The sequence below is a fragment of the Falco punctatus genome (genome assembly GCF_963210335.1).
Source record: "Falco punctatus genome assembly, chromosome: 1".
NCBI lineage: Eukaryota > Metazoa > Chordata > Aves > Falconiformes > Falconidae > Falco > Falco punctatus.
Genome location: NC_137580.1, coordinates 2,367,221 through 2,393,640, shown reverse-complemented (window position 1 = coordinate 2,393,640; position 26,420 = coordinate 2,367,221).

Sequence of the window (26,420 nt, the reverse complement as noted above, 5' to 3'; positions counted from 1 at the left end):
AGGGAGTGCTAAGTCTCCTTGCTGGAGAAGATCGGATGGTCACAAGAACATGAATCACCTACAAACCTGCAAGACCTCCACATTCCAGGCAAAGGACTGATAAGCTAATTAACATACGAAGCAGGTTTAGGTAACGAATATGTATAGGCGTTAATTGAATATTCATTTGTTTTATTGTATAAATGTGAGATGGTTCATCACTTCGGGTATGCACGCTTGTGGAGGAGGGATCCTCTGTGCATCTGCGCGCAATAAACATACCTACTTTATAACTTTCGAGTTATAGAGTCTAATTCCGCACGTCACTTTAACATCCACAAAATTCCATTGTCCTAACAGCTTTTGTATTTTTGTTTACTTTATAAACTTCAAATTATTCCTTATCATGATCTTACCTCTTATGTTTCCAACTCTGTTAAGAAATAAGTTTGCTCTTAAAATCAGTTATGAAAATGTTAGTCATATTAACTGCTTTTCCCTTTCTCTCTTGCAGATCTTTTATGGTGTAAAGTCTTTACTGAAACCCAGGTGACAGATATCATTAGAGCTGTCATACATTTTTATTATACTGACTTCTTTAGAATCCTCATATAGCAGACTGTAGATAGTAGCAATTTCTGACAGATACCTTTACCAACCATTTAATCCAAGATTTTGTTGGCTGTAAGGCAGAAATCTCTATTTTCTACTAGCTTTCCTATAAGCAAATATATATTTAGAAGGAACAGAACATTTAGGAAAGGAAGTTCTACGAATGAATTTGTGAAACTGAAATAGTAATAATGCTTATAACCTGTCTGTAAGGAAACAGGACAAGAGACTAAGGAACCTTTGCCATAACTAGAAATATTCAGCTCTGGTTTTTAGTCAGTAGGTCTGAGCAGCCTGTTCAAATACTTATATATTATCCGCTTAGCAATAAAAATGACACAATAGTGATCTGATAAAGATAGAGAAATGCAGTGACAGAGAAATTTTATCTAGTATTATTGTTATCCTCGGAAGACCATCGCCACACTGTTAAATTATTTTTCAAGAACTTAAAAGAATGAGGTGGAGATCAGGAAATTAGATTATTTTGGTGGGGGGGGGGTTTGTGTTTTTTTTTTTTTTTTTTTTTTTTTTAGTTACTTATGATGCTGATCGTGTTTTTCATTCTGTTTTGTATTGCTTTACACAGCAGAGGGAAAAAGAACCTATCAGTTCTTCTATCCTCAATAGGACACAATCCAGAAAGAGTCAGAAATTAACCTTTAATTTTAAACTAATGGCAATCCTAGGAAAGTTATTTCAGTTTTTTGTTCCCAAGCTTTTGTCTTCACTTTCAAAAATTGGTAGATACTAACATTAGATATATATATAACATATGGACACTAACTACTAGCAGCATTAATATTTAATTATTGATTATACTCCATTAAAAAATTAAGCTTTAACCACAGAGTAGCAAAATACAGGATTTAGGAAAAATTTTACTACCCTCTCCAGAAAAAAAGTGCAGCCACACGGTTACTCTAGAGGAAAATGAAGAATTAAATCCTCTCAAACACAAAACAGAAGTTTTCTTCAGACGATTACTATAGAAATAAATCTACTACAATAAAAAATAGCTAGCAGGGAGTTTATGTAAACTACTCACTCCAGAATCTTGTGAATCTAAAACTACTTTTCTTAAAATAATTTGTGCAAACTCTTTAATGTTCCAATAAGCAGAAAGAGGCTAATTCTACTCCTCTTAAAAATAAAAAGGTTATATTTTTCATTTTAATATAAGCTAATTTTTGTCTTTCTTGTCTACCTCTCAAATTATTTTCAAAACATCTAAAAGAGTATGTATTTATTCAACCTAGCTTTGTCTGGGGCAGTAGATAAGAGGGAGGAAAAGTGAGGTATTTTAGGCTACTACAGGAACATGCTGCAAGGTGAAACAGAACAAGGTCTTAAAAAGATTGGTCAGGATGAGTTTGGGACAATGCTCTGTGTGATGCTCTGTATTGAGAAAGGAGCGTACTCTGAATAATTAGGAAAGGTTCCACTGATGATGTTAAAGGTACTCTGAACAACAAGAATAGGTCTTTGAATAAGAAAAGTTTCCACTGATGATGTTAAAGGAATGTACCACTGACTGTTAAAGTAAAGGAAGGTGCTCTGCATAATTAGAAAAGATAAGGTGGGCACCTGAAGGAGACAAGACCACCAAGAGTCAGGAAATCGTTGAACAAAGAAAGTTGAAAGGTTTACTCCACCTAGATCGCACCTATTGTGAACAGAATGATTAGGTGTCAAAATCAAATGAATATGTACATAAAGATGACATAACATCTCAGGAAATCTATGTAAATTACCTAACTTTTCACTGAAAACTTTGGAGCTAGTTTGTCTGGTGCGAACCAGCTAGTTCCCCAACGTTGCACGAAATAAATACCTTTGATGCTTAAAGACAAAATTCGTCTCCGAGCCCTTACTCTGTGCCGTTTTGGCATCAAAGGGGACTATGACAGGCTTATCACTTGTATATAATGATAAAATGCAATTGTGAAGAGAAAAAACTTTGTTAAAGTTTTGGATTTTTTTTTCCCCAGAGAAAGATTAATGAAGGTAATGAAACTCTGTTACTAATGTGTACACACCAATCTATAAAAATGGATGTATAGACAGGTAAATATAGAAGGACATAAAATAGATACATCTATATCATTAATTATATTTGAAGATATTTTTAGAAAAATAGTATTTATGTCAGTTTTGCTACTGTTGCTTCCAAATTATGTATCTCATTTGGATTCACTGGACTTTAAATATATACTCTCTAGTACAGTATTCTTATGCCAGTTTTTTCACCTTTTCATTTTCTAATTTCCATCCCTTTCAGGTGAAAATCATTTCAGTAAAACAGATAATTGCTTCTGCTTTGCAATGTCAAACAGTTTGCCTTAGGTTATGGCAGCCTCTAAAATTAAGATGGAAAAAATAAGTTCTCTCTCATTATCTTTCTCCCTTTCAAGCATCCTTTCATGTCATCCTCTTCGATGGTGTCCAAAGTCATACTTTCTCCATTGTTTATTCTTTTCTACTGTTTTCTTCCATTAATTATAATTGTAGTTCTTGCCTTCCCCACAGTCCTTCACCTTCAGCCTCAGTTTTGAATGTCAAAATTTTTACAATGGCTAAAGAGGAAACTAGAATATGTTGCAATCCAATTGCTCAGCCCACGGCATCTTCAGTAACAGTCATAAATCTTTTTGTCTTTCTATTTTCTCTCCACAAAAAGCCACTATGGCAAAAATTCTTCTACATATCTAAATGGAAAAACAAAAGACTGTTTTGGGACTACTAAATATACATTGTACTCTTGAAATCTCAAAAAGCCTAAGATAAAACTAACACTCATTTCCATATCCTTATTTTCCATAGTCTTCTCCTAACTTTCATCTATCGCAATGAAGTTCCCAAAGTGTGTCCCACATTAAAAAGACAAAGCACAGACTGACAAATGGGAGAGAATGGCAATTTACAGTGACTCCTGCTGCTGGGGTATCAAATCTTGAAATCATCAGTGAACAAACCAATCCCTATGAGTCTCCTTTCATTTTTACCCTAAAATTAAGCTTGTATGTTGGGAGAACCAAAGAACAGTTTTCAGCTTTCTGTCCAAGGAGAACTCTCGTCTAGATTGATGTGTAGGCCCCCTGCAGCTGGACAGCACTGCATGACTGGGATCTATTGCTGAATATGTATTATTTTCTTTTCAGTTTGATCTCAAAACTAAAAATTAAAACCCAAACACAGACACTACGTATGAGCAGATCCATACATAGGTCTGTATTTTTGGATTGTAATGATATGTAATAAAACCAATTAAATAAAGAAAATTTATCCAATAGAACTGTTTAACAGGTTGCCTGAAGACAGGTTTCCCCTTCCCTCACCCTTTTTCCCCATTTGAGCACTGTTATTCTTTATTTTGACACCACTTGTGAAGATTGAGGTTTCAGTTCAATCAGAATGCCCTTATCCAAGCAAAATTCTACACATTTTCTGTAAAACCTGAAGAAAGGCCAGGCCTTCTGGAATGGGCTCATGGAACCTCCTTGTTTTCATGTTTGACAAATCCACAATCCCTTTGTTCGTAGCAGTTCTGTTAAACCCAAGTATTATTGTGTAAAAATATTGCCACTAGAAAAAGTTACAGATTACATAAAATAGTTTAACTATTTGATTACTTGAAGTAGGCATTAATGAAACATTATTGTATCATGGGTTTATATTTTAATTTTGTACTCTTCTGGCACATTTACACAGCAGAACTCAGCTCGTACAGCTATCATTCAATATCATTTAAATTTATTATCCAGCTCAAAAAAAAAAATAGCTGAATAGTTGGATGAGCATCGTAGCACTTCCTTATTACATTCTGCAAAGGGATTTCTTTAAGCAAGAGAAACAATATCCAAGAGATTTTCATTTTTTTGCAATTAATTAAGTCATACATTCAGATAAATATAACTGACAAAGACATTAGATTTGAAATTATAATTCTAACTATTCATAGATTACCAGTCTGATTTAACCAATATAAAAAGAAATAATGCTGATGAGATCTAACGTTAAGCTTAGTTAATAATTACTCAAGTAGTCTAGTATAACTAAGTAAATCAATTTTAAAATGCAATGGCAGTGCAGGAAAAGTCTTAATCTAACATATACATGTATTTTCATTTTAATTTTCTTTATGGTTTTTCCTTGGTGATTTGACTTACATTTGAAAAAAAAAAAATGCATCATCCTTCAGCAGTTTACATAAATGTCATTGTATTATATTTATTATTTACACTAAGCAAAGGTAATGAGGTAATGAAACATTTATGTTTCAGTATGCTTTCTGATTAGCCAAAGAAGTTCAATGAATAATTTCAAAGTAATTTTTTCAAAGTACTACAAGCAATTACATTATACTGTAAATTATTAACCTTTAGTTGTTTTCCTTAAAAATCAAAATATAATAAATATGTATTTCTGCAGTCTATATTTATAGGCATGTATATACTGTGTATACCTACATATATTTAGACACTACACATAGTCTATACAGTCTATAACTATATTTTGGTATAAAATGTATTACTTAACAGATTAATAACTTTTAAGCATTGACTCATCAAATAAATGTTGTCACCAGAAATGCCAGTAAAAGAATAATTTCTCACAATGTGTACTGTGTCATATAGGAACGTACAGGATCATGTACTACCAATCTCAGAGGAACAGACAGAATTTAATTTCAGATGCAGTGATCTCTGAACCCAGTTGCTGTGTTTGGCATCATGAAAGCTCTAAATTGTTGAAAGAAAAAGGCCGTTTTCGTTCTTCTGTTTTGGGTTATAAGAACATTCATATTATTATTATGCTTTAAATTATAAATACATAAAATACAAATTTTCTATATTACATAAATATACAATATATGTTAAATTATTAAATTACAAATATTTAAAAATATACTGTTACTAAAAATAATTTTAGGAAGTTTCTATAGAACACTTGCTGCTGATTTATGGGTTTTTTTAAGGTATAGCACATGGCCCAATTCTGTTGATTTGTTATGTAAAGATAGATGTTAGATGTTTTCACTTTCTTCAACATATTTCAGAGGTCTGCTCAACCAGATAGGCAAAACAGTTTTTAAAAAATTTGTGGCATCTCACATAAGAGAGATTATAGGGCAGCTGAGAGCAGAAGAGGAATAGAAGGAAACAGAGTAAATGTTGAGCCAGTAGATGTACAGGAAGCTCTTCTATCTAAATGTGACCAAGTACCTCCCGTTTATAACTCTTGTGTTGCAAAGAGGAGATAAAATTCAGCAATAGTTTTAAGCCCTGTGATCATTTAAAGAGGCTAGGTTAATAGGATCAAAATACATTTCCTGGACTTCTGAACTTCTCTTTACTTCCAAAAAAAGTCCTTCTATGTGTGAAAAATGTTACAATCACAGATTATGGCTTATATCACCTCATAAAATCTGTCTTTACTCTCCCCATTGAGATGATACTCACATTCTACATTATTGAACCTCAGCTGTTCTACATGAACATAGATCAAGAGCTACATGAGGAAAATCACCTGGATTTGAATTGCAACAGTGAGAACTAATAGCAAAAAATACATAGGAATTAACTTTAGCTATTCTTTTTAAGAATTCACAGGACAGAGGGTGAGTATTCCCTAACTCAAGGCAAAGCAATAAAGAAACAAATTAGCAAGCACAGTAGCCAGGGGAACAATAAACATGTCCAGTAAGTCAGACACAATGCATATGTGACTGATAATTTAACACCATGAAAGGGGATTACAAATCTGCAGTGGTGCAATGAAACACCAAGTTCCGAAGAGATTTAGTGCAAGCAACACAAGGTAGCTTTAACAGTTGACAAAAGATAACAAAGAAAAAGCACAAATAGTGTCACAGATTTCATCATACTAGAAGACATAAGGCCATATGAAATCTAAACATGTAGATACTGCATCACTCAGCATTGGTGTGATCTCTACCCTTTCAAGCAGTAGTTTGGCTGGCAGATTGAAAATAAAATATTAAGGATAGGCTATCTCAAAAAAAGAAAAAGCTTTAAAGTAAGCTTTGACAATTTGAAAAATCAATCCATGTGTCTAGATTCATACTTTAAAGAAATATAAATCCCTAATCTATTACAAAGTAGGGTAAGAAATAAATCAAGTGGGGTTTTTTTATAGTCTTCTAAACTACTTTAATGCTAATCTCAGTTGAAGAGTTGGATTATTACCAAATGTGAATTTCACATATTTTATATTTCTAGGAGTAGCATCTCAGGCTAGGACTGTGACAAACGGCCTAGAAATAAAACCATAAGATATCCTAAAAAGTATTTGCTATTGTTAACCTTGTTTCATTAATTACTTCTGCCCTTTTTCCATTAAAGTTACAAATCTGAGAGACAAACAGTTTTCCATTCTGTCATGGGAAAAGAGAGAGGAAAAAAAAGGAAACAGTTAAAAGTAATTTAGTAAATCGAGTAATGGCAGTACACACACAGTACTGACATTTATCACAGATAATAATGATTTGATAAATATTTACCAAATAACTTTTCATTAAAAAGTTTGGTGATGAAAGGGCACATACATATATTTTCCATCAAGAGTTCCCATAATACTGAATTAATTTTCTTAAATGTTTCAAATTACAAATTTCTAAATTCCAAAATGTTCTCTTACCTACCTAATCTCAGTCAATGAAAACAAACAACAAAACCGACCTCCCAGATTTTAACACATTGGCAATAAAGCTTTGTAAGAACAAAGTTATTTAAATGGCATTATCTGCTATTTGTCTTATTCTATATTGCCATTTTTTCCCCACTGAGTGCTAATAAGTGCTTGCTGTTGAAGAGGTTTACATTCAACATCTGTCACTTGTATCCAGAAGTAGCACCTACAGGGAACTGTCAAATAGATTGTTATTCTCCTCTGTAGCACCAGCAAATCTGTCTCACATCATTTACATACAGATAGTTATAGGCATTCATCATTTCATTATGCTGACTGCTTCACTATTCTAATGTATAATGTCTCTTTAATGAGCCTCAAAAAATACAATATTCCTTGATTTATGACTGCTTAACTGAAAAATTATACAGATTGACAAAAACTCATCGTAAAGCATTTTTGTGTTCCCACTACCTTGCACTTTAAATTTAACGACTTCTGAGTTAATCTCATGATTTGTTTCTTTGACAAAAGAAATTATCAAATTTTAACACACCAGACTTCACAGTCACTTCTGTTTTAATAAATATACTTTCACTTCAATGAGAGTGCAGTACAGAATTTGACAAATTAAAATCGATCCAGTTTTGTCCAAGAAATTAACGTATTGGACAATTTGTTTCAATATTATGTGTCAATTACTGTGTACTTCCTAACTTATCATGTTGAATACTGCTGTACCAGTCACGCACAAGCAACTCATACCAGCCAATTTACATGTTCAGGTAAATTGAACTATGCTTTTTTGTATGAACTTCAATTATTGCATACATAAATGGTTACCACCGGAAAACAGCTCTGCCATTAAAAGCATGCTGAAGTATTACAAACATACCTAAAACACCAAACAGAAAGCTGAGAACAAGAGGTAACCATTTAATTCACTTGACTGTACTCTGGCATTATATGGAGCTCAGTTCCTTCAGCTACATCTCCATGTGTTTATAAATAATGTCAGCCTTCTGCAGGGGGCATCAGGTTTTGAGTATCCAAACTGAAAGTTCTGTAAACACTGCTTATCATAGCTGTTGGAAGCAAGGAATTTCACTAAGAAAACACGTGATACTTTGTTTCTGACAAATTTTCAACCTGTATTTGAATGCTTTTAGTCTGCAAGTGTTAAGCTCTGTCTGAAGTTTCACCCACAACAAAGGTAATGTTTGAACTCACAGTACAGACAGTCAGGACATGACTCCCTCTCCTCTGCTCAGCCATGCATTTCCATGTAAGTTTTAGAAAACATAGTATCGAGACCTTTCCATCTTTTAAAATGCCACACACAGAAGGTTCAAACGTAATGAGTGCAGTTAGAAACAAATGAGCCCTAATATAACCTTACACTGCCTGATATCATAAGCATCACTTCCTATTGCTAAATCATGAAGCCAGGCTAAAAAGACTATCCATTCAGTGCAGTGGAAATGTAGAGATTTAAGCAACAGATGGCAAGCTAGAATCCCTAGATCCCTGCAAAAAGTCAACTTCAAGCAAAAAAAACATACAAAACAACTTACAATACTACTGCATATTTAATAGCCTTTCAGTAGATGCAGATATCATTATACGACAGAAAATAAACTGCAGGAATTATGCTGTTTGATCCTGACAGTGCTACATGCTCAATACAATAAAAATTCTCGTTTCATAACTTTGGACCCATATTTTAGTTCCTTTGCACTGAATATTCCAGTTAGCATCAATGTCTGCATTGCAATTATTTCAAGGAGTCAAACTTACAAAGAATATAGGTATATTATCCCCTAATCAATACAGTATGTTTTTATCATCTAGAAGAATTTGCAAGTCTATGCATCTCAGCCATACAAAATGACAACCTATCAAATAAGCCATTACAACAGTCTCTCTCTTCCCCCACCCCCCAGTTAATCACAAAACCTTCATGGTGTTATTTTGTATGTAAAATTTAATAACTCTGAATCCAGAAAACTAGTATGCCGACTCAAATACTTGCTACAAATAACTGAAGACCTAAATTTATACACCTGGATGCTTTGTGAATTCAAAATAGCTCAAAATAGCCATTAACTCCCATAACAATAAGGAGGTTTATATCTCAGGTTGTAGCAGTGTGATAAAATGCAATTGAACAAATATGCAATATGTACTAATCATAACAAACTCACTGACTGTCATTCTGACTATCTCAGAATTATCTTTCTGTGTCCCTCAATATTAACTGTGAAGCACATAACCAGTAGTAACCATGGACAACAAGTGTATGCTATGTCTGTTAGTGCTGAGGTTGTAAAGCTGTGCTACCAAATAATACTAATCTAAAAGCTTGAAGATATTATGATTGGTTGTTAGTAACATAGAGAGAAGGTGATAAGAACAAAGCAAATACAGCTACACTTATAGCCCCTTCATATTGCAACTCTATTTCTTGCATTTCCTGCCTTATAAATTCATTGCTACATTTCCCATAGGGTACAGAGTTATCATTTCTGAAAACTGGATAATAGTGTCTGTGACTCTTGACTTTCCTTTTTCAACCTGAATTTCAGAAAAGACAATGTGATGACTTTAAGCATCCTCTGACAGATATGCCTCCACTGTTCTTTCTTATGTGTGGATATAAATATATGTCAGTGATTCTCTGACAGAATACTAAATTAGCAAATTTCCTTGTAGAGTACTGAATCACCCTGGAACCCAACAAAATTTTATACCATGTGTTTCATACTGATTGAGCCTACTTACAGGAAGGTGGTGCTGGAAATGGATTCAATACTTCAATCAGTGTAGTCTGCACATCGGAAGAAAATCCAGAGAGTGTTCTGTTCCTCCGATTAATTTTCTGCCTTTCTGTAGATACACCTAGGAAATGACCAGTACAGAGTAAGTACAAATACCTATAGAAAGTAACATAAACCAAATTATTACAAATAAGTAGTAAGAATATGTTGAGAGATAATTTACTGTAAAATCTGTACCATTAGTCATCATCATGCAATTACCACATTATAGAAGACAAACACTTAAATTTTGTCTTTGTTTAATCCTGTAGTACCCAAGTGATTCCAGAGTTCTTCAGTTTCAAGGCTGGCAAGTAGAATCAAACAGCTGTTACCATTACACCTAAACAGCCATCTGGTGGCCTGAGAGAAGAAACATAACAACCACTGAGGGAACCAGTCCAGCCTTCCAAAACAGCACAACCAGGTTTCCATTCAGCATGTAGAACAACTGTACCATACAGAATACATGAAATAAAGAGATATGTTTACTTTAACAGCATAATTAACTAATAATCTTTATTTGTTCTTTCAGTAGAAATAGAAGCAGCCACTTCTATTTCTTTTCCTGGTTCCTATTTTGCATACTCTGCAGAATTCTGCAGAAAGTGACTTTAGAAGTGACAGGAATAAGGCATAAAGAGGATCTTTATAAGGTTACTTATAGGAAGAAGGGTTCAACTGTATCTTGCTTCACAGTTAAAACAGTACTGACAAGTGCCAGTTTAATTTCTCTTAAGTCAAAGCTGGACTATTCTCCAGATTAAAAAAAAAAAAAAAATCTACCCCAGGAGTTAACCATTTTCACTTTTCAAATACCTTTTTTCTTAACTTTTGCATCTAGGCTTTGCTGCAAATTAAACCCTGCTACTTCTTGTCATATCTAAACCAGAGACAGCAATTTATGCTGATGTTCTTTTTCAGTTTTATATATACATATCTGTCACAGCACTCTCCAAACTAGCCAGCTGCAACAAGGTCTTTTACCATCACATACCAGCACACTCTTCATGCCAGTCCCTCTGCTGCCTTCTCCTAGTCTCTCCTCATCCAGGGTACACTCTTTCTCTTCTCTCTGCTTCTTCCTCCCCTCTCTTCCTCAGCTGCTGTCTTTTCATTGGCTGCCCAACATCTTAACAAAACCAGCCACAGCTGCACCTTATCTACATCGGCCAACCCGCTGCCTCTGAAGCCAACCCACAGTTGTATATTATCAATGGTAATTAACCCAGCTTCATTCCTCTACACCTATCCTCATTCTTCTCATTTCCTAGGTTAGTTAAACCCAATTCTAAGTCTTCTTTAATCATTTCATGAACTATCAATAATTAGATACATTGTATTGTTTGTCCTTTTTGAAAATTTAAGATAACTTGATCCTACAAGTTTGGGTTTTTTTACTGGATGCTTACACATTACATTCCGAAAGATCTGTGGAGAAAGAGCTCTACTTGATCGTGGTTTAGAAGTTTCAGATATTCTACCCTTTGTTACTTTGCCACGGATTATCAACCCTGTAAACGGGTAGGTAGAAAGTAGTATGCCATGCCTCAAATTCATAAAGGGTGATAGAGGCATTACATGTTTTCAGATCTGCCAAAGGACATCTACCGGGCATTTCAACATTCCTTGAGCTCTGCTATCACCAATACGAAGAGAGGACAAACACTTCAGTAAGAAAGCAAAAAATTTGGAACCAACTACACATATAACAGTATGGCACGGTGAATATACTGTCCCTATATTATTTCCTGAAACATTAGAGGGGATTCCTTATCTTGTATTTGTACAGTTAATTACTCCTGCTTAGTGTCTGTACTTGTTCTTACCAAACTGTATGTCTATTATTTTCTATTGTTTCTGGAATTTATTGTGATTATTTGAACTTGAGTTCTGCCTTCTAATATGACTGCAGCAAGAGTACCATCTAACCTAAGACTGAAACTACCAACAAAGTTACGGAATAACCTTAGACCCAGTACAGACTCTTATGGAATTACAGTCCTCCTGCACCCCTAGTTACTAAGGAAAAGAAGGACTGTGAATAAATAAAAAACTTTTTTTCTTCGCCAAAAATGTTGTATGCTAACTTTAGACCAGTCTTATCTACACCACAGTTCCCTAGCTTGCTTAAGAGAATGCTATGTGAGATACCAAAACTGCAGTTTAGTAAATTCAAGTTATATTGTAACTCTTCTACCCCTTAAGGCCCGCTGCAATATTTTTACAAGAGATAGGGTAGGTCTGAATTGTTCTTTACGAATCTATGCTAGCTGTTCATTCTAACCATCTCTTACAGATGCTTAGAAAGGACTGTTTGATAATTTAAGACCCCTCACGGAAATTCAGTCAGGAGAACTATCTACAGTTCTTTGGATATTTCTTCAGGTCTTACTGTCAGTCACTTTCTAAGCTTTTGAAATTTCATCGTTCCTAAGTTCTGAAATATATTGCTACTATGCATCACATAAATATTTGTGTTTATCTATGCATGCATATCTTCCAGTTTTATAAATCACACTGTAGTGGGTTTCCATATGGTTTTGTAGTGGGTTTTGGTAGCCAGGGGGACTCTGCAGACACCAATGTCAGTGAAGGAGGGAGAGGAGGTTTCCCTGCAGATTCCCCTGCAGCCTGTGAAGACCTTTGTAAGGCAGGCTGTGCCCCTGCAGCCTAGGGAGATGTAACGCTGGAGCAGATATCCACCTGCAGCCTGGAGAGGACCCCATGCCAGAGCACGTGGATGCACCTGAAGGAGTCTGTGACCCTGTGGGAAGCCTGTGCTGGAGCAGGTTTGCTGGCAGGGCTTGTGACCCCGTGGGGGACCCAGGCTGGAGCAGCCTGTGCCTGAAGGATTGCACCCTGTGGAAGGGACACAAGCTGGAGCAATTTGTGAGGAACTGCAGCCCATGGGAAGGACTCACATTTGAGAAGTTCACAGAGAACTGTTTCCCGTGGGAGGGACCCCACGCTGGAGCAGGGTAAGAGGGGGAGGAGGAAGGAGCACCAGAAATTACATGTGGTCAACTGAGCATAATGCCCATTCCCCATTCCCCTGGGCTGCTCGGGGGGAGGACATAGAGAAAGCAGGAATTAAGCTAAACCCAGTAATAAGAGAGGGGAGAGGAGGGGGAAAGTTGTTTTTCTGATTTGAATGCTAATAAATTAAACTAATTTTTCCAAAGTCAAGTCTGTTTTGCCCATGACAGTAATTGCTGAGTGATCTCCCTGTCCTTATCTTGAACCATGAGCCTTTTGTTATATTTTCTCTCCCCTGTTCAGTTGAGGATGGGGTGATAGAGCGGTTTTGGTGGGCACCTGGCATTCAGCCAGGGTCAAACCACCAGACATATAGACAATGGTCTCTGCACAAAATCAAGACCTCAGCAAAGACAGTTCTTTGCTTCTAGTTGAGATAGATAGCCTTGCAGTTAGATAATTTGTACTGATTTTTTTTTTTCTAAGAGAAGGCATAACTTTCTATGTAATTAATTTGTTTTTAGTAGCTAAATCATTGCATTCTAAGGTGTTGCTCATCCTAGATTCCAATACTGCCCCCTGATTTTTTTACTTTTTCCTGTACGCTACTTATCTCACACAAAGACAAAACCAGATGAAACCAAGACCACTCACAGCAAGTGTCTCATTTCCCCAGGTTCACCTGTGCCAGCTCCCAGGGGAGATAACAGAAGCAGGTCTCAGTTAACCACATTTGTACATGTGTGCACAAAAACCTCCCTGACAGCCTATCCCTCACTTGATCTTCTTAACAAATTGAGCTTAATAGTGAGTGCCACATTGTTTAGTGTTCCTTTATGCTGTCACAGAAACTGGTGAAGGATGTGGACATTGATCTGGCTACCTCTCAGTAAATTATTGAACTGCATGTTCATAGAAATGAATTATTTTATATGCTTTTCTCACCTGTATTTTTTCAGCTTCTCTGGTACTCTGGCTCAGTTTCACCCTTCTTTTTCCTTCTCAACACTTGGTCCTCTCTGGTCTATCAGCTTAATTTGCTTTCTTTAATATCAGGATGGAAATTAGGGACTACAACTTTCCACAAAGCTTAATATGTGCCATATAAACCTAGTGCAGGATTATGAGCAAAAGTGTAGCATGTTGCATAAGGCAAGTTTCACACAAGAAGGTAAGCTTAACACAAATGCACCGAAGTCCATCTTCTCCCCAACCCACACACAGCACCCTGCTTAAACAAGGCTTTGGAACAGTCATCTCCTTGGCATATAAAAACAATGACAAATATCAGCTATCCCTGGCAAGAAGACTATGTTAACATCTGCACCTCATTTTAAGTACTAGATTAATTTTTTTCATAAGATTTTCTTTGGCCTATCCATTCTTCAATATCCCACCCTTCACATATAAAATGACTCAAACAAAAACCGTTCAGCCCCGTAATTCTACTGCTTCTGTAATAATAGCATCCCAGATGAGGAATACCAATCAAAACAGTGCCAGAAATTCATCTGTTCATTCTGGTCTCCTTTTTCACTTATTTTTCTTATCTTCAAGCAGCATGTGCCTGGGCTTCTACCCTACATTCTTCACAAAGATTATAGATAAATAAAATAAATAAATAAAATTATATATATATATATAAAAAAAAACTTAATGCAAAAAACAACAAACAAACAACCTGAAAACAAAATAAAGCCTCACCCTTTTCCCTTTCCAAAGCTGGGCTTTTTAAACTCTGTTATTTCTCTTCCCACGACAAAATGGTAACCTGCCTAGAAGCATTTCCTAAAACCCTTTCAGTGAGAAAGCTGAAGGCTCGCCTCTCACATCAGCTTAATCTTGCTCTGCGGCCTCCCTCGGCCTGGCTCCTCTTCCTCCCGACGGTGGCAGCTGCCTCCGCATGCGCCCTCATGAACTTCTCACTCCTTATGCACAATTTATGCCTAACCACCGGCTGCCTCTCTTACAACTATGCAGCTTAAGGCTGAAGAGAAAAAACCTTTAAAGGACAAAAAGAACAGCTCCAGGGCCTATAAAATGCTTCTGAAAACATCCCTACTTCTTCAGAGCACTCTATACCTCAGCAAGAAAATAAAATGAAGCACACTAACAGCAGTCGATGCTCCGGGTCTCAGCGGCACCCAGTGTGCGACACCAACCTCTGCTTGGAGGGGAACCAGGGCAAGACTTTCCACAGGACTTGTAGGGCCACCGCGTCCTCAGCGCTCTGCCAGCAGGCAGGTGCTGGGAGGCCGCGCTGCCCGCCTGCGGCTGCCCGCCCTCCCCGCTGTTTTGGCGGGCCCCTGGCCCCACGAGAAGCGAGAAGCGGCAGGGCTGGGGTCCTCACTGGGGAGGCTACTGAGGGGAGGCTGCCAGTGCTGCTGCCAGACAAGGGAGGTGGCTCTGGGGAGGCTGTCACCGCTGCTCTGTGGGGCAGGCAGCCCAGCGACAAGCAACTGGCAAAAAGCTGAGGTACTCCATGCATTTTTTCCCTTTGGTTTTCACTGTAAAGGCTTCTCCTCAAGCCTCCTAGGCCCCCGAGCCTCCTAAGAGAGTCTGTGGGCATGAAGCAGCACCCACAGGAGAGGAAGGGGGATTGGATCACTTAATCCACTTGCACATATCCAAGTCCATGGGCCCAGGTGAGAGACATTCCCAGAGGTGTTCAGAGGTACCTGAGAGGCTGCTGCCTGTCCTTTTTGAAATGTTTGTGATGACTTGGAAGGGTGTTGCTGTCACACTCCTCTTCGAGACAAGCAAGAAGCAGGATCCAGGGAACTACAGGCTGGTCAGCTTTAACCCTGTCCCTGGAAAAGTTGTGGACCAGATCTTAGAAGTGGTTTCTTGCCTGAGCAGCTCAAGACTGACCAACCTCATTGCTCTCTGTGGTGAGGTGACTGGCCGCTGTGGACGCGGGGAAGGCAGTGGATATTGTGCATCTTCCTTGTAGCAAGGCCTCTGGCACAGTCTCCTTACCATGAAACTGGTGAGAAACAGGCTGGACAAGTGGATCAAAAGGTGGATGGAAAATTGGCTGGACCGCCAAGGCTTAGAGGGCTGTGATAAGTGCTGCAAAGTCCAGCTGGCAGCCAGTTGAGTTTAATGTCTTCCTCAACAACCTGGATGACAGAGAGCACTCTCAGCAAGCCTGCAGATGACATGAAATGAAGCAGGGAGTCAATATACTGGATGGCAGGGCTGCAGGTTAGAGGAACCTGAACAGGCCAGGTAAATGGGCTGACCAGAAGCAGCTCATGGAGTGCGACAAGAGCAAGAGCCAAGGCCTTGCATCTGGGATAGAAACACCCTATGCAGCAAGGGGCAGCCAGCTGGGGGCCACCTCTCTGGCAAGCAGCTCTGCAAAGAAGGCCCTAGGGGTGCTGGTGGACAAGTTTAACCTAAACCAGTGGTTGTGCCTGTGCAGTGCAGGCCAACTGCACCCTAGTACGTATGACAGAGTATAGGCAGCACGTCCAGAAAAGTGATCCTTCCTTCCCCTTTTATTGACACTTGTAACACCACATCTGGAGTACTATGCCCAGGTTTGGGCTCCCAAGTACATGAAGGATATCAGCACACAGAGTGATTCCAGAAAAAGGCCAACAAGAAGATCAGAGTATTGGAAAGCATGGTACACAAGGAGATGCTGAGAGAACTGGGCTTGGGGAACAGAAAGCTAAGGGGATTCTCCATTGCTATGTACAGCTACTTCATCCGAAGAGACAGAGAAGACGATGCCAGACTCCCAGCAGCAGTGATAGGAAAAGAGGCAGCAGACACAAATGGGAAGAGGAGAAATTTCAATTAGATACTCAGGGAGAAGGGGTGATAACCATGATGATTTTTAAATAAGTCAACAGGCTGTCAAGAGAGGTGGTGGAACCCATTATGGGGATGTTCAAGACTTGACAACCATCCTGATGTCATTATACCTGTTTTGAGCAGGATGTTGGACTAGATGGCCTCCAGATGTCCTTCCTGACACAAAAAATAATTCTTTGATGAAACCTAAAATTGCAGTGTGTTTACTGAGATAGTTTTTGAAAACCTGATTTTTTAAAAAAAAATAAATGATATAACATGATTATTTACCATGTATTTAAAATATATGGAAAGTTAAATTCCTTTTCAAAAATAGGTATTGCTATTTGAAACAGACACATAGAGGGTATAGATGAATGGTGCAAAGTATAAGAAAATGTGTCATTTAAAGTTTGAGAATGGTTGCTAAATATTGTCTAGAACAATGCTAAAAAAAAATTTGCCTAGATTTCTTAGAAATATCTGCTTTGATGGTTTCTCACAATTTTTTCAGTTATCTTCCACGCAGACCTTCAATGTGTTCCCTTCGGTTATGGATTTATTATTTACAGTGTAAGTAACACATTTTCAAAATTTTATATAAATGAGATTGTCATTTATTGTTGGCATAATTTTTTGCCTTTTAAAGTATGGAAGATATGATTTCAATTTCTATAAGTATAATTACAGATCTCTTGTAAAGTGTATGTTATAGAAAACACAGTTTGTAGAAAAATTATGTCCAACTACTATCTTAAAAATATGATGCTTATTTCCAATAAGATCTTTGAGAAAATGACAGTGAAGAAGCATCAAATTGAAAAAAATCAAATTGAAAAAAATAGTCAGCTTGAGATGAAAAGTAGTGTGTAAGCTTATTGTTTGAAAATATCAAACCACTTTATTTATGAAGAATTAAATCATAAGTCTTCACTGCTGCATAATTAGATGTCATGCTTCCTGAAAATGTGGATTTGATAGCAAGAAGTTTTAAAAACTTGACTTTGAAATTGCCAAAAGGAAGAAAGAAAGAAATTTCACCAGGTTTTATATTTATGTTATTAATAAGTTACATGTAATCTGTGAAAGCCTACACACCTCACACTTGGATACTATGAAAGTATTATATAGATAATTCTTTAAACAATAATTACGTTGTAAGCTGTCATGAAGCCACGAAGAGTTCACAATGCAATTCATGCTGTCTAGGAAGGGAGTGAGTTAAAGCAATAGCAGTTTAATCAATATCTTATTATAAGCATGGTATCAGAAAAGAATGTGCAAAAAAGGCTTGCTACCCAGCACTCCGAGAAGTTTGAACAATACTTACTTGTAAACACTTAGAGCTTACTACAACTAAAAATGTTATTCTAAATTATTTCTTCTTTTATGAAAAAAAGCAGGAAGGTTTCTAGTTATTTCATGCCCTTGTAAACTGTAGGTTTTTTAATAAAATCCAGATATATCTGCATGAACTCAGAATAGTTTATCTACTGTGAACAACATATTTCAAGTACAGTGCTCTTGGCTGGCTTTTAGCTACTGAACACATAAGGTGTATTAAAATGAAATTAAATTTTATTTTTTAGAAGTGAAGTTCTCGATTATTGGAAGTAGCAAAGAACACAGAAAGCAGCAACTTAAAATACACTTGAATCTAATAGCACTTCAAATTCAGAAATAAGACTTTGCTTTAATCTAACTTTAAAATTTGGTCCAATTGTACCATATGTAGTCTTTCATATTCAAGAAATTTTAAGGACCTCTGGCAGAGGGAAAAATATGCCTTAAAATACAATAAAAAAGAATTACTGCAAATGTTCATACCAAAATATTTGTTTTTTAGGTACAAATGTCTACATAAACTGGCTAAACATGTAGTTTTCATGTTTTAATGTTGATTATATTGTGTCAACTGAATGTTATTTACACTTTCAATATACTTATTATATCTGAACTGTGCAACAACTTTAATACAGTAATACTGTGTTTCATTAACTTTTTTTTTCCTCTAAAAATTTTTGGGTTAATAATTACAGCCAAGATACCAAACAAACATTTTGATCTCACTAGAGCTACAATTATTTTATCTTTATTACCCAAGTCCTTTACATACAAACAACAGCACATTGTGATTTAGTCCACCAAGTGACAGGCCACTATTTATAATTTGACAGGATGTCACTGTAGTAGATATGCTGACTATTTAATGTCTCTAAAAGGTCTCTTATGGCCTTCACTAACTCATAAAATTAACTTTCATTGTCCTTTTGCATGAGTACTGAATACAAAATGTAATCCTATTACAAGAGAGAAAATGTCTAATGATAGTTTCTTTAGTAAAACATTTTTTCTTCAGTGATTTAATTTATAAAGTTTCATCTTGCATGAATTATATTCAGTGCTCCAAAGCACATAGTAACCTTTCAGTATTTCAATGGTCCTCTTTTGGTGTACTGTACAAAGACTCAGAAGTGACACATCGTCAAACTGTCAAGAATCTACTCAATGCATGTCAAAGTCTTGCTATTCAGAACTAGTGAACCTAGACACCTGAGCAGTAAAAAAGCATAGTGATTTTTTATTTTTCTCTGTATCTTCACTATAACGTATCCATGTATGACTACCTCAGCAAAGTAGTAATAGCTCTTGGCAAACAGCATTCATCTGGGCTGAAAAGCTGTCAGCAGCAATATGGTAGATGTCAATTAGAATAAAGTATGAGATGCAAACACATTTGCCAATTACATGCATTAGACCTCATAATGACTGATGTCACAAATGTAGTTTGGTGATAAATTATCTTAAGGACAGTAATTATATTTTCCCATCAGTTGAATGTACCCATTTTGAAGTTACAAAACGAGATGCACAGAAAAATTCTCCCTTTAGACAACTGGAAAAACAGGGGGCGGGATTTGTTGCTGTTTGGTTTTTTCCACATAGATCCAGCTTTGACTTCTAAGAAAAATAAATATTATTCAATATATTTTTTTATCATATACTATTTGCAAAGGGAAAAAAAAATGTGTGTGTCATCTCCATAAAACAAGTACACCAACAATTTTAAAAGACTGTTTTCAAGTGTGTTGAAGAGATTATGGCAACTCAGACTGGACAATAAATAAGTGTTCTAGAATAGGGATTACCAAAAGAATTACTTGGTTCCAAATAAGGAAAAGAGGGACTGGACCGTTTAAGATGGGGAGGATGGCATCCAAGATAGTGTAAAAATAAATGAGAACAGTGATAGAGACAGTGACAGGTGCATACAAATCTACCTGGTAGCATATCCAGTACTGCCATTTTTTAGATCAAGATTTAGGTCAAGATGGGGAGTTGGACTCAATGATCCTTAGGGGTCCCTTCCAACTTGAGATACTCTGTGATTCTCCGATTTAAGATTTTCCCAAATGTTCGTGTTCAAATGTTAGTATCAAGAATTTAGTGCAAACAGAAAGATTCTATAGCTTGTGTTATCTAGATGATCAGAACTATAGGTTTTGGCCTACATGTGTATATATGTAAATTGAAAGTACCATGCAATTAAATTATAGAAGGCTGTGAAAGTCTTCTGTCATGAATATGGCATGAAGCGTGAAGTAAGGGCAAAACATATGATTCTTGCCCTTCAGCCAACAGGACTGATATAGAGATATACTGGTCAAAGGGAAGCAAAACTGTAAGAGGTCAAAGGAACTAATTCCTCCCTTATCATACTACTTATGAATAAACAGGGTAAGCAACCGATTTTCACACTTGGATCTTCTGCCCTTTCATTAATCTTAATACACCCCAAAATTTCAAAAATTACTGACTTCTATTGGCAGCAAAGGAAACTTGGAGGATGTATGGAAACAGGCAGAGTAAAGCATAGAAAGCAAGTATGAAGGGTCATTTGGGTCACTGATCTTCACTGTTTTTTCTCCACAGATCCTTCACATTAATTTACTTTAGGGATGCCTGTGACAATGCACTCCCTACTGTGCAGCTGCCACAAATTAGCCACATCCTCCTTGGACACACTTTTTGTATCTTGAAGATCTGCATTGCTAAGGCTGAATCAACAGTTGCTTTCCATAACTATCTTTCTTTCTCCCATGCACATATCCAGAAATGCATACACAGGATAGACAGGACAGCAGTGGAAATGTCTAGCAACCATACAAAGCAGCAGAGGCATCAAGTGGCAGCAGAGATTTCCACTGTTGGAAATACAGTGGGACAGTGCTTACAAAATTATAGGCACCATTGAGCGTAGAGATGGGTGTAAGGTGTAAGTGAATGGCAAGGTAGGAGCAGTTCACAGGTAGGCAAAGGTCATTTGAAGATATGGCAAGGATATTCTGTTAGAACATTGTTTAAAGAAGGCCTTTTCTCTCCAGGCTAAACTGAGAATTAGTCAAGCAGTAAACTCACTGAGAGTATTCATCCTTCATGCTGTTCAGAAACAGGATCCCAGAATTGAGTGCAAACTGGGAGGCAGGTTCTTAGGTATCTAGATCAAGTGTTCTAAGACCACAGGAAGAAAGCAGAATTGTAATTTAAGTTCTACACCTGTTTGCTTTCAGTGGTCCATCAGGGAAGATATACAGCAGGATTTTCTCCTAGCCCTCTGAACTCACAGCTCAGCTATACTTCATAGACAGGTCATCCTGGTTGATTGCATATCCCCAGTTTATACATAATAATAAGATACAGACAGATGTTGGCTTTATAAAAGCACAACATAGATTTAGTCACAATTGTTTATGAGAGGTCTGGTTAGCCACAATTCAAGCTATGTAAAAAACCACATTTTTTGTAAAAAGAGTTATTGTAAGCTATGCAAAGGTGCAGATATGTCACGCACATGCAGCTGGTAAATAGGGCTTTTTTAAGGATCATGTGCTAAGGTCATGTAGTTCTTTACGAACAATTTGTCAAATATGGCAGGAATGTGACCTTTGCAATGGGATACACACACACGTACATACAGCAAAAAATCCAAATGAAAGAGCAAAGATCACACAGCAGTTAGTGTACACACAGGAAAAAAACCTAAAGCCAATTTTGCAATACTGTAACCAAACAGTCTATCATAAATAATGTAAAGCTTCCACATAGTTTCGGTCCTTATTTATTCCCATATTCTTAGATTATTTCACCAACACACGAGTTGTCCACTTGCCTCCTCTATCTTCAGCATCACCTTACTGATAGTTAATTTTTAGCTGATGTTCAAATATAAACCAAGCTTTTAGAAATGTAGAAAAAAATATCCAGATAGTGCTGCATTTAGGTAAATAGAAATGTGTTATGTAGCTCTTTTGCTACTTCAGTCTTAATTAATTGAACAGTCTCTGCAGTTCCCTTAGTTCTTTTGTACTAAGGGAACTGCATTTTGTACATTGGGTGACCAGGAATGCACATGCTATTCCATACTTGGCATATGTAGTTGATGATATTTTTCCATTTTTCCACGAGTCAGAACTTTTTATCTGCCTGGCTACAACTACCTTAAATATTCAATTACTATTGTCAGAAATCTATTCACAAAGACTATAAGATACCTTCCTAACAGTCAATACCTTTAAAGCCTCTTACTATGCATTCGAAATTATAGTTTGTTTCTCCCCAGTTCAATTATTATCCTATATATTTTTTTAATTTCAACTACCATTTTATCACACATTCACTTGGAATCACCTGATCCATTTTTCAGCTTTTCTATATTAACACAAGTTGATACCAAGTAAACAACCATTACTAAATTGATTTCTAATTCTAATAAATACAATGTGTAATAGAGGAATCATATGCTAATTCATAATATCAATATTTCCTAAATTTTCCTAAATGTTGATGTAATTTCATTTATACACTAATGTGAAAGTTGTGAATTAAGAAAAATTGATTTCTATGAGGAAAGTAGTCTCACGAAGGCTGGCAAAATGCCTATTCTTAACTTCTTTTTGGCAGCAATGGTTAGTTTCTGAATCCAGCTCATGAAGACCACTCTATAATCTTTTGAACAAGGAGAACAGTAGAAAAGAATAACCTCCTCATATTGTGAAAAGAATGTAGAACTCTTAAACATATCCCTGTGCCCATTATGGTGATCTCAGCCTGGGAAGAGAACAGGGATTTCCTGTTCAGTTTCCAGTTCCTACCAAGTTTATATTCATACATTTTTAAAAGGGGTAGGAGGACGTTTCTCTTCTCTCTTTTCCATCTTTGAGAGTAGCTGTAAGAAAGTGGATGGTGGCTATTCCCTTGATGGACAAAGAAGTCACACAACTAAAGCAGATTTTCCTAAACACTGTTCAATTCAGAACATAATCAAGTCAAGCTTGCTCTCAATGCCAGCTGATGTTTCACAGAGCTTAATTCAAAAATGTGAGGTTTTATTGACCAGTACATTAAAACAGGGTAGAATGGTTCAATACTACTGCAGCTGTCCAAGAGCAACACCCAAGCTCATTTTCTTTTAGACTTAAAAAGTGTAGTAAGACTAGAGGGGAAGATAGGAAGTAATTTAGTTAGCAGCCTTGCACCATTTGAATAACATCAAAATAGGTGGATATAAAGCCACCTGAATATAAAATCCTTTGTCCCAACTCTATTTAAAATGCAAAATTGATTTATTCAATCACACTTTATCATTCACAACATGAACTTTCTGTGAATTGTTTCCCACTGATTTGTCTATTCTACTTCAAAGAATACATCAATAATAATATAACATATGTTCTTCTAGTTATTATTATATTTCTCCATCAATATCACTTCTTTTAGTGGTATATGAAAGAAAGGTTGTTTTCTTTTTTTATTAAAACATAACAGACAGTTTTGGCCAAGTACCAAAAGAGATACACTGCTGTGTTTGTGTTGACATAAACTCTTTGAGCTCCCTTGCATAAACTGAATCTAGAAATTGAATCAGAGGCAGAATACAGATGTTATTCCCGAGTGATAACATTACTTCAAATGCACATACTACCAAGTTTTATCTATTTTAAAAATTACCAACACAGTTAATTTGGGGGAACCAGACCAGCGTTTTGGTAGTTTTTAGATGAGTGTTCATTCTAGATAGTTATCTTAATTTTAATAGCTCAGCATACACATATAAGGCTTTTTAAAACATGATTGAAATGCACCAAATTAAATTTTTTCATTGTGACAAATTAACACGTTAATACTCTATTATGAGAATGGGAAGGAGAGCTTATTATCTCTACCAAAATCTAAAATTCAATTGCTATGGGAAAAAACCAAGAAACAAACAAAAACCCCGAACAAGCAAACAAAAAAGCCAACCCACAGATTCATTGTGCTCAGAGTTGAAACTGTGATGTGGTAAGAGGTAAAGATCAGATGATGAAAGTCTGCAGGATTCTGATGAGGAGATATTACAGTGAGAAGAAGAAAGAAAGGCTAAAGGCTGGTCAATGGAACGTGGGTGTCACCTGCACATGCTTTGAACACCCATGCTAGTTCCACAACTGGAAGAAAAATACTCATGTTTAAGTTTATTCATATTTTACTACTCAAAATAATCTGTTACAGTTAATAAAACCTGTTGAGGCTAAATGGCATTATATAGCCAAACTCATGTATCTGTACAATTCCATCTTATTATGTGAGTTCTTGTATCACATAGGGCATTACTAACTCATAGATGTTTGACTTACCCTGGTTTGTGCTTTATACGTTCTTTAGATTTCCCAGTCACATATACCACAGTATGTGGATGAGGAAATCCATTTTAGCCACTCTTATAACTCCTTTATCATTCTTTTTCAAAATGCCATTAAGATATAGTCTGCTGATGGCTATAAAAATGAGAAATCTGAAAATGACTGTATGTGTTATGTCTTGAAGCTATACTAAAATTCATTAAAATTATCCAATAAAGTATGGAGTTAATCATTAGTTTCAAGTGTGATATATTAGTGCAAGAATTTTTGTTCTTTTTATAATCTGTCCCTATGAAGTTTTTACATTAGCTGCAAAATTGGTTGTCTCAATGGTAGAGTCTTCTTTAGGGACAGGCCATTTTTGCCTTTAAAATATAGTTGCCTAATCAGGATTCTGCAGGGAACATATGTACACTGGGCTATATATAGCCACGAGGGAAGTCTGAATATGCACAATCAATCTAAAATTAAAAATAAATATATTTTGGCAATTAGTGTTTAATGCCATGACAAAATCCCTATCTTTACTCAAGGTATTGCATTCTTGCCTAAAATATTATCATTTGTTGAGTCATAAGCTCACACTTTTTGTATTGGTATCTTCATATTAATCTGAGGAAGAATACAGGTACATAAACACTGGAAAGAAAACAGAAATCACAATAAAACTGAATTCATGTGCAAGTAACGCTGAAATAACTAAGAGTTCTATATGTACGTTTTTATTTTTACGTTTTCACTGTCTAAGAAGTAGATGTATCCAAGTTCATGCAGTTTCACATTAGGGAGTCAATTGGCTTGTATACAGGAACACTGCAAGAACACTGACTGTACAAATAGTTCAGCAGAAACTGTTTTCATAAGTATTCCCTTTTTGAAGACCAGCTAACTGAATACTTGGGGGGGGGGGGGGGGGGAGGGGGGGGGGGGGGGGGGAGGGGGGGAGGGGGGACAGACATGGATGGGGGGATGGGGACGGGGGAACAAAAGAGAAAGACTTAGTACCAAAAAACTGAACCATTGTTGCTGAAGGAAAAATAAATAGTCTAATAGACCTAAATGTAAAAATCTTTACTTATTAACATGGATCCCAGGTGTCCTAGCATTAACATCTTAAAAACATGTCATATATCGGTCTACAAAAACCAGATGGCTGTGATTACTTCCAAATGATGCAATAGCTATATGTGTTTTAGATAGGTAATCCACATGAAAAGCAATAATGAACATTTAGCACCATATTATTTTACCAACAGTGATCTCAAGATGAGTTCATTATTCCAAGAAAGAATATCAATACTTCTTTTTTAATAGGGATGTTATTTATTTTAAAAGCTAAAAACCTAAATGGATTTTATCATACAATATGAAAGACAAACACGTGCTTGGCAGCATGCTGATTTTGGAATTTCCCCCCAATCTGATCATGCCAGGTCAGAATATTTTGTGATAAAATCATAGACACTGAATCAAAGTCTATCGAAAATTAATGCAGGAAAAGTTTAGACTACTAACACACTTAAAAGGCATCTAAATTAACTGACAATAATATAAATTGTTCTGTTAATTCTCCTGTATTTGAATATGATTAAGAAAGCAATGAGCATATTAGAATGAATGAAGAATGACATTAAAAATTACACAGATAATGTCATAAGTGTCACACTTATGGATCATGGATACAACCCTCTCTGGAATCTGCTACACAGTATTTATTACCTCCACTAAAATACACCAGAGTTAGAAAAAGTACAGAAAGGAGAAATTACAAGTTTAATTATTTAATCTGTAGCACTTGCAGGTAGTTTAGAGGGGGGAAAAAACCCAACAGAATTTAACATTAATGTCGATAATAAAAGCATCCAGTCTTAAAAGTTTAAAGGAAGCAACCATGAAT